Genomic DNA, 10139 nt, shown 5'->3' with positions numbered 1-10139 from the left:
GAGGGCGCTCTTCAGGTTAGATGCAGCGGTGTTTCTTCAGACTAGCTGACTGAGTGAACATTTTCTTACAGCAGTCACACCAGTAGCCTGTTCCAGTGTGAATGCGTTTGTGTGTTGTTAGGGCACTTGAGTGCCTGAAACTGCTCCCACATTGGTCACATTTGTAGGGCTTCTCTCCAGTGTGAATGCGTTTGTGTTCTTTTAGGTTACCTAACCGACTGAAACTGCTCCCACATTGGTCACAGTGGTAGGGCTTATCTCCAGTGTGAATGCGTTTGTGTGTTTTTAGGCCATGTAACCGACTGAAACTGCTCCCACATTGGTCACAGTGGTAGGGCTTATCTCCAGTGTGAATGCGTTTGTGTGTTTTTAGGCCATCTAACCGACTGAAACTGCTTCCACATTGGTCACAGTGGTAGGGCTTATCTCCAGTGTGAATGCGTTTGTGTTTTTTTAGGCTATCTAACCGACTGAAACTGCTCCCACATTGGTCACATTTGTAGGGCTTATCTCCAGTGTGAATGCGTTTGTGTTTTTTTAGGCTACCTAACTCACTGAAACTGCTTCCACATTGGTCACAGTGGTAGGGCTTATCTCCAGTGTGAATGCGTTTGTGTTTTTTTAGGTTACCTAACTCACTGAAACTGCTTCCACATTGGTCACAGTGGTAGGGCTTATCTCCAGTGTGAATGCATTTGGGTCTCTTGTTGGTGTCTCTCCGTTTCTAAAAGACACAAAGAAAGAATTAGGGCATGGGGACTGTGTGTGTGTGTGTGTGTGTGTGTGTGTATGTGTGTGTGTGTGTGTGTGTGTGTGCTGATACATCAGTGATATTTTTCTCGCCTCTTCTGAAGAATTCATTTGGACAATGCTCCTCCCCTCCTACACCAGATGTCTGTCCTCCCACCAAGCAGCTCTGTAGATACAGCAGGGGTTAAATTAAATCAGTCATATACAATTTAATTACAAATTGGGGTCTCAAACTCTTTAGGAAATTGTTCAAAATTGAATGGTATGTTGCTTAAACTGTAGCCTAAATGGTTGAAGCCAAAGCCATTAGTTAGCAACCCCCCCTCCGGACCGCCCCGCTCCTTATTTTAGGGTGACCAGACGTCCCCGATTTTCGGGGACAGTCCCCGATTTCGGTGCTCTGTCCCCGAAAATGTCCCCGATTTTGGCCACAAAGTCAAATAATAATACTGGCAAGAAACTCGATAACAGAGCATTTGCGGCACCACAAAAGCCTGTCGTTGTGCACGTTGTGCAAAGTGCTGCCTGTGTGTGACAGAGTAGATCACAGAGTAGATGTTCTCCCTCTGCCCGTGCCGTGGTTTTCCCAGGACCCAGCCGCCCGCAACCGAAGCCCCAGAGGTGGCGAACGAGAGGCGGCGTCTGCTTGTTGCTTTTGCTACCGTCCTTGTTTACCGGACCCCATTCAGCGGGTTATCCATCCCAGTTGTTTTGAATAGTTAAAAGTACAGTAAAACTATCTGGTAAGTAAGTGCAGTAACTAACTCAAAACGTTTTTGCAGAGAAGTCAGTAACGTTTTTATCTACACCAAACTCCATTTTAAAAAATGTCAATTTTGAACATGATTGGCATGGATCATTGTTATCTAGTCATTAGCCTACTGTTCCCTAAATTGGCCTTCAGCCATCAAAACTTTGATAACCCCTGGTTTAAATTAACACAATAGGTCATATTTATATCTAGATTACAATTTTAATCATTAAAATTGCCTTTTAGTATTAACATGATTTTTTTAATAATTTTGTCAGCATTTAATATTAAATTAGCAGTTAATATGGTCATGTGGCCATTGAATACTTGAAACTGGTGAGCGACACCCTAAACTCAAGGAAAGTGTTTACTGAGGTAATAAATCACCACTGTAATGTTTTTGTTTTGTGGAAATAAATTATCCACCAGTTGGTGAGGTCAAAGAGAGAAGCAGAGCCCCCCCTGGGCCCCCCTAGCGGACCACAAAATGTTCCCGATTTTCATTTGAGAAATCTGGTCACCTTACCTTATTTCCATTTCAAGAAGTTGGCAACCCTAGGGTGTGCACACGTGACCAGATTCGACAGTCTATTATTGCCTCTCTCACACTCTCTATTAACCACTTATGGTTATGCACTACTCTATGTCGGTTTTAACTTGACAACAATAACCACCGTCACAACCCACCTGAATATCCGGGTTACTTCCTGTATACATAGCTGAGCACAGGCTGATATTCGGCTCATATTAAATGTTGGTGTTAGGCCGTGTCTCCGACAGACACAGTAACAACGTAGCCTATTTTGGTCTTCATGTATTGTAGTAGCCTAGTTAGTAGTTGTTAGGTAGTAGGAAGCATTGTTGTCTGATCGGGAGCTAGCCTGAGAGGCTAATAAAAGCTACATGTTACAGAGTAAGCTGACTATCAGTACGTTATTGCACGCATAGGCCTATCTTTACATTAAAACTTTTTTTTTTTTTTTAGAAGTAGGCTATGTCAGTGTTTCCCCCTGAATAGCTGAGAAAGTGGACACTGTAAATAGTTAGCACTGTAAAGCTGATACAATTCAGGTGGTGGTAATGCAACATTTAAGGATGCCAACCGCCATAAAACACAGAAGAAGAAGCTGAGAAAAAGTTAAGTTAAGTGCTGTGGGGTTGCAGCTGTTGAAAACCGTCTATATGCACTAGTCTATATCTAATTCTGTAAGATGATTCAGCCCTTACTTGCGTTTCCAAAGTTCTCCTTGCTTGTGCGCATGTAGGTTAGTCGTAGACTCGATCGGAGCACAAATAAACCTTGATCAGAGTCCTCCTGGTCTATTGTCCGGGAAGCGATATTTGTTTCCAATGATGGCGAAGGCGTGATCCGCCCCTCTCTGCCTCTGATTGGCTGACTGCACTCGGCCAAGCGGATGTGATTAGATGAACGTTTGACGCTAGGCCAATCAGAGGCAGAGAGGGGCGGGTCATGCCTTCGCCATCATGGGGAAGAATTATCGTGTTCTTCTTCTTCTTCTGTTTGGTTTTACGGCGGTTGGCATCCAAGATGTTGCATTACCGCCTCCTTCTGGACTAATCCATCCAATGTTTCCCTACTCCATTACAGTCTTGTTAATTATTAGTCCAGTTTCTCTCAAAAAAAGACCAGTATAGTTTCTTTCCATCCACTGCTCCCACACATCCCATTATATCCTTCACACTGGCCTCTATTCAAGGGCGTAGCTAAACACTAAAAACTCTCTTCCCTCTAATTGAGACTTGCCAACGCTACATGCATACAAGCTGCATGTAGAAAGAGAAACACAATGAAGATATCCAGCTGAAGAACTATATGACATGGTTTCCTGTAGTAGTGAGGTGGCATTGCATATAGGATATAATAAAGGTGATGTACAGATGCACTGACTTGATCTTTTCTTATCTGGAGTTTGAACCAGAAAAACCTTGTTTATTTTATTAATACATTGATTTAATTAATACAATAAGCACAACCCTACAGATGGCTTCATAACAATATTAAATTAGATGAAAGTTCATGTGTCACATATTCCATCATACAAGCACAATGTGCTTGATAAAAAATATATTAAAATAATATAAAACTGTTTAAATACGATGGATGAGCTGTCAAATTAGTTGTACAGGGTAAAGTAAATAGAAAGTAAAATATAGGCTATATAGAAATTAGTATGGATATTCATGTGTATTCACAGAATGTGGATGATGTATACAGTATTCCTAATGAGTAATAAATAGGCTATAAAATGCTATAATGTTGTTTTGGCAAAGAGCTCCACCTCCAGTAACTGAATGATGATGCATAAAACAACACTTACTTGCGTTTATACACTTAAATTTGCGTTTTATTTTGAAGGCAGACATTCTAACGGAAGTGAGTTTCCTCATTGCAGCTGGCTTCATCAATGGAGCCCCCAATGGCAAACTCTACAACCAAATCACAATCAAGTTTAATAGTGAAACTTGATTTTCAATTAAACATTAGATGTAGACATTATTCAAATATACTGCCACAGATCATTCATGTAGGCTATAGGCAATGCTTGATGTGATTTAAGTTACTTTAGTTAATGCCAGGCTAGAAGTAATACACTGAAGAGATGGGGTTTAAATTCATTCTGCCTTTAATATGAACTCGCCTTTGTTGATGTCACTGTTCTTGTTTCATTCATGTTAGTACACTTTTTTTGTGACCACATTTTTATAGTTTTTTTACATAAACATTTACAAATGATACATACAAATGCTAAAGAGAGACAAAACAAGAACAAAAAAAGACAGGACCAAGACAAGACACCCTACCCTCCCCCCTTGCCATATCAACAAAAACATTTCTCATCTACAGCCAGAGGGTATCATTATTCACACATATATTATAACTCATATCATCGTAACATATCTCCATCATGAAACAGTCTTAAGCCACATCAGAAAAAAATAGAGAAAGTAAACCACATCCAACAGTCGCCAACCCCACATATCTCATGTTAGTAAACCTTAGGGACAATATATCTTCAATATATGTCAATGCAAAATATGATGCTCTGTATGGTGGGTCAGAAAAAATAATGGTGATATTAGCTGCATGTTATTCTGCTGTAGTAATCACAAATCAGACAGTTTCACAAGCTCTCCATTTACTTTGTGATGACATTCTTACATTGTTGTTTACATTCTAGCAATGCAATGTCAGAAACAAACATAATTATTCATAATCAGACTGTCACTGAACTTTGATTCATTGATTACATGTGTGGTTGGACAGAGAGAAGTTTGTTCCGTCTGCAGACAGTGGAGGGCGCTCTTCAGGTTAGATGCAGCGGTGTTTCTTCAGACTAGATGACCGAGTGAACATTTTCTTACAGCAGTCACACCAGTAGCCCGTTCCAGTGTGAATGCGTTGGTGTGTTGTTAGGTTACCTAATGGCCCAATTCCACAGCAGCTAGTAGCGCGGTCCCGCTCCGCTCGACTTTTGGTCTCATCCCACCATCAAAAACCGGCCCAGCTCGGTTTGTTTTGTGGCCGAGTCGTGCTACTTTTGGTCCCTGCCTCGTCGGGGTACTTCGGGCTGGCGAGTAGGTCCCAAATGGTGACGTAAAACTCTGATGGCTACTGATTGGTCAGAGAGAATCGTGTTTACTCTGTCTACTGACTGTCAATGCAATGCTGGCGGCTGCATACCAGTTTAGTGGTCTTACCTTATCTTCTGTTATGTATATTTCCATCAGTATTTTGTGTCGCTGCCTTCACCTCCGGTGAAATAAAATCGTGGCGGGTGTTCAATTGTCTGAGAAAAAAGTCCGCTGCTCGCTCAGGGAGCTCTGTAGCTGAGTGGAGGCTGCAGCGCTCCGCTAGGCCGCAGCGGGTGTTTGGAAGCCCCGGTCTTGCCTGGTGAGAGGCTGCGGGGTAGAGGCTTCACTCTGTTGCGCCTCTCCCGTCCCCGCACAGCGCAGCATGCCTGTGATATCATTCTCTTGGCCGATTGTCACATTTGCCCATGTACACTGTAGGTCATTTAGAGGCACCAGTATTTCATAAACAGTTTAAAAGTTCTGTGGATGGATTTAATTGTAACGTTATGTTATAGCCGAAGGACAGATATGCGGTCGCTATTTTTAGACGACCAGCTGTGGGCGGGGGTGGGTGGGGGCCGATCGAGCGCCGGTCGAAGCAAAACATCCATCGAGTAGAGACGAGTGGAGCCGAGTGGGGACGAGCTGTGCAGGGCTGTTAAGTGTGGTGGGATTGAGCCATAAGTGACTGAAACTGCTCCCACATTGGTCACAGTGGTAGGGCTTATCTCCAGTGTGAATGCGGTTGTGTCTTTTTAGGCTACCTAACACACTGAAACTGCTCCCACATTGGTCACATTTGTAGGGCTTATCTCCAGTGTGAATGCGTGTGTGTGTTGTTAGGCTACCTAACTGACTGAAACTGCTTCCACATTGGTCACAGTGGTAGGGCTTATCTCCAGTGTGAATGTGTTTGTGTGTTTTTAGGCTACCTAACTGACTGAAACTGCTTCCACATTGGTCACAGTGGTAGGGCTTATCTCCAGTGTGAATGTGTTTGTGTCTTTTTAGGTGACCTAACTCACTGAAACTGCTTCCACATTGGTCACAGTGGTAGGGCTTATCTCCAGTGTGAATGCGTTTGTGTGTTTTTAGGTGACCTAACTCACTGAAACTGCTCCCACATTGGTCACAGTGGTAGGGCTTATCTCCAGTGTGAATGCGGTTGTGTCTTTTTAGGCTACCTAACACACTGAAACTGCTCCCACATTGGTCACATTTGTAGGGCTTATCTCCAGTGTGAATGTGTTTGGGTCTCTTGTTGGTGTCTCTCTGTTTCTATAAAGACACAAAGAAAGAATTAGGGCAGGGGGAGTGAGTGTGTGTGTGTGTGTGTGTGTGTGTGTGTGTGTGTGTGTGTGTGTGTGTGTGTGTGTGTGTGTGTGTGTGTGTGTGTGTGTGTGTGTGTGTGCTGCAACATCAGTGATACATCAGTGATATTTTTCTCACCTCTTCTGAAGAATTCATTTGGACAATGCTCCTCCCCTCCTACGCCAGATGTCTGTCCTCCCACCAAGCAGCTCTGTAGATACAGCAGGGGTTAAATGAAATCAGTCATATACAATTTAATTACAAATTGGAGTCTCAAACTCTTTAGGAAATTGTTCAAAATTGAATGGTATGTTGCTTAAAATGTATTGAGATAATCATAGGTTTGCAGGTGTACAAATATTACAATCTAAAAGGTTGAAGATTTGTGAGTTTTTAAATAGCAGAGGATGATTTCAATGAATAAATTAAGACAGATTCCTATATCAGATCTCTTGGCCATGTGATCTCATCTCATGGCTTTTGCCTCAAAGACATCGATGACTGGATGTCTGCCCACCACCTCAAGCTCAACCTTGGTAAGACAGAGCTACTCTTCCTCCCAGGGAAAGACTGCCCTCTCACAGACCTCTCCATCTCCATTGACAATACCACTGTACTGTGCTTCCCTCCCAAACAGCTAAGAACCTTGGAGTGATCCTTGACAACACAATAAGAGCACTTAACAATTCTACAGTAAGGCACTGTACCAGTGTTTCCAGATGGAAGTAGGGATGGGTACCGAACTCGGTACTTTTACAGGCACCGACCGAAAGTGGGCGGTACTACCAAGTATCAGTTCACATGACATGAAACGGTACCTCATTTCGGTACTTTTTATTTATTTATTATAATTTAAAAATGTCGGTACTTGAACGCATCTCAGTGATACAAAGACAGCGAGCGAGACAGAAATTCCGACGCAAACTTGAAGGCAACACACACGAGGGTGGGTTACGTCAGCACGTCACTGCCAAAACAAGCAGAAGAGAAGAAGATGGCCTCTCGCTTGCGGTCCAAAGTGTGGCACTGGCTACACTTCACAAAGATAGACTCAGACAACGCTCGCTGTAACATTTGCGATGCGAAGTGCAAAGCTGGCCAGGGGAACACTTCTAACTTGAGGAAACACTTGGTCAAGCATAAAATCTTTTTAAATGCGGAAGACTGTAAAGTGTTCGATAGCCTGAGGGTGGACGCTGCATCCACCAGCAGCAAAGCACCTACTCTGAAGCAGCTCCTCTGCTTCGTTAGCTGAAACGGACAACGACGACGACGAAACTTCAAGTGTCGCAAGTGAGGCGTCGACTTCTTCAACATCAGGTAACGTAATTTAATTAGCTAACGTTAGCTGGATAGTTGTAGCTTATAGCTTAGCATGTTTAGTAGCGTAACTAGCGTTGCTAACGTTATTATTATCCTCAGTTCGTGTCACCGTGAGACATGTTATTCAACGTTACACTCTTGCTTTCTTTGCTAGGCCACCGTGTGAGAGTCGCACAGGAGACACCCTTCACCCTGGCGAAGAAAGCAGCTTTACCCCGGCAGAAAGTAAATGAGTGCCACAGGGCAGTGACTGCCTTCATTGTAAAAGGCATGTTGCCCTTCGCAACGGTGGAGTCTCCATGGTTCAGGTAAATTATTTATTTATGTATAAATGGGTGATAATGTGTGTGTGTGTGATATTCATAGAGTAAGCTAAGTTACTAACAATAAATAGTTATTTTTATTGTGTATATATAGGGAGATGACAGGGACCCTGAACCCAAAATACTCCCCTCCCTCCAGAGACCTTCTCACAAACACACTTATCCCAGCTTGGTATCGTGTTGAGAAGAAGAATGTGAAGGAGGAACTCAGGGCAGTTGACCATATTGCAGTGACCGCTGATGGATGGAGCAGTGTGGCACAAGACCATTACCTCACGGTCACTACCTTGCTGCCACAAGTAAACTCTTGGTTTGGGAGGGAAGAGGGAGGGAGGGAGGGGTTTTATTTTGTTGGGTGCTGCTGCTAAACAAAAAAAAATCTAAATAAAGAACAATGTTGAAATTGAGAAGTTTGGACTTATTTGTTTTACAACTGTACATTTTTGTTGTTGCAAAAAAAAATTTTTTTTTTTTTTTTTAACTCAAAAAAGTATCGAAAAGGGTACCGTTTTTGGTACCGTACCGAATTCCAGGTACCGGTACCGTACCGGTATCGATTCAAATGTGAACGGTACCCAACCCTAGATGGAAGACATGTATCTCGTGTCACTGAGATTGGGTTGAGACAGCAACATAATGAGCATATTCTGAGACATATTCAGACCACAGATAAACCTATACATCAGGTTTCTCAACAGGGCATGAAAGGTGTTAACTCCTGCTCCACAAAACATTTCACTGGCGCTGCTACACCTTGGCTTCCTAAGAAGGATCCTCGGACAGGCAGTCATTATAAGCAACCTGGAGCTTTTGAATGCTAGCCTGCTTAAACTTGACCCACAGGGGGGCAGTATACAGAGGAGTACAGTAGGCTCTAAACAGGTTTACCTTTACATCATCTGAGCAAAAATAAAACTTCTTCCTCCGCATGTTAGCTTGAGCATACAGTACACGCCTCTGTCTGTACATGTCATCATCATCACTCATTTGATCAGTTATAATATGACCCAAATATTTAGTTGGACAGCAAACTGCCAGCACCTGCCCAGACAGATAAAAAGAAGGAAAGGAGAGATCCTTATCACCTCTTGTTCTGCAGATCATAGTGACACTCTTTTTGGCATTATATTTCACATCAAAACGACCTCCATAGTCAGAACAGATATTCAGCAACTGTTGGAAACCAGTACTGCTTGGAGACAGGATAACCAAATCATCGGCATACATAAAGTGATTTACAGTGGTGTTACCAATCACATATCCCGCTGTACAGAGAGTTCATTCATATATAGATTGAACAGGGCGGGGGAAAGAAGCCCCCCCTGACGGACGCCATTCCCGACACCAAAAGGAGCAGAGACCGTATTACCCCACCTTACCTGCATAGTCTGGTTAGCATACCAGAATGCCAGGATTCTAATAATGCTAACAGGCACGCCCCTCTCCCTCAGTTTAAAAAAATAGTTTCTGGTGGTTGACTCGGTCGAATGCCTTAGAGGCATCAATAAACCCCACTAAAACAGAGGAATGCTTACCTTTATACATATTATCAATAACCTCTTTCAATGCATAAATACAGAGGTCAGTACCATGCTTGGCTTTGAATCCAAATAGATTGTCAGACGTGACTAAAAAGGAACTTAAATGATCTAATAAAATTCTCTCTAAAACTTTAGAAAGTACACTGGCTAACGCAATAGGTCAGTAGTTGTCCACACTCCCCACCTTACCTGCCTTGTCCTTGATGACTGGCACCAAAGTGACCGACAACAAGGAGTCTGGCAGCAGCCCATGTGTCATGAGGCCTGTAAAACAGATGGAGAGCAGGACAGCCACCCTGGGGCTCGATGTTTAAGATGCTCTGCAGAGATATTATCCAGGCCGCTGGCTTTGTTATCGGCCAGCTGAGTTATAGCTTGAAGCACCAAACAGCCTCACTGTTAGGGATGCTGCTCACTTTTTACACAGTTAAACACAGCAGTTAGTGTTAGTGTTAGGCCGTGTCTCCGACAGACACAGTAACAACGTAGCCTATTTTGGTCTTCATGTCTTGTAGTAGCCTAGTTAGTAGTTGTTAGGTAGTAGGA

The 10139-nt window shown here is 43.0% G+C and overlaps 1 long non-coding RNA gene across 1 annotated transcript; it reads left to right on the top strand.

Moving 5' to 3' along the window:
- The first annotated feature begins 7673 nt into the window (after positions 1–7673).
- LOC310794725 lies at positions 7674–8315 on the top strand. Its single transcript, XR_014553582.1, has 3 exons — positions 7674–7726; positions 7884–8037; positions 8147–8315. It is a non-coding gene; the product is annotated as an uncharacterized lncRNA (long non-coding RNA).
- The last annotated feature ends 1824 nt before the right edge of the window (positions 8316–10139 follow it).

This window comes from Poromitra crassiceps, assembly GCF_964638095.1.
Source record: "Poromitra crassiceps genome assembly, chromosome: 20".
NCBI lineage: Eukaryota > Metazoa > Chordata > Actinopteri > Beryciformes > Melamphaidae > Poromitra > Poromitra crassiceps.
Note: the sequence above shows the minus strand (reverse complement) of the source record. Positions and strands in the feature narration are given on the sequence as shown.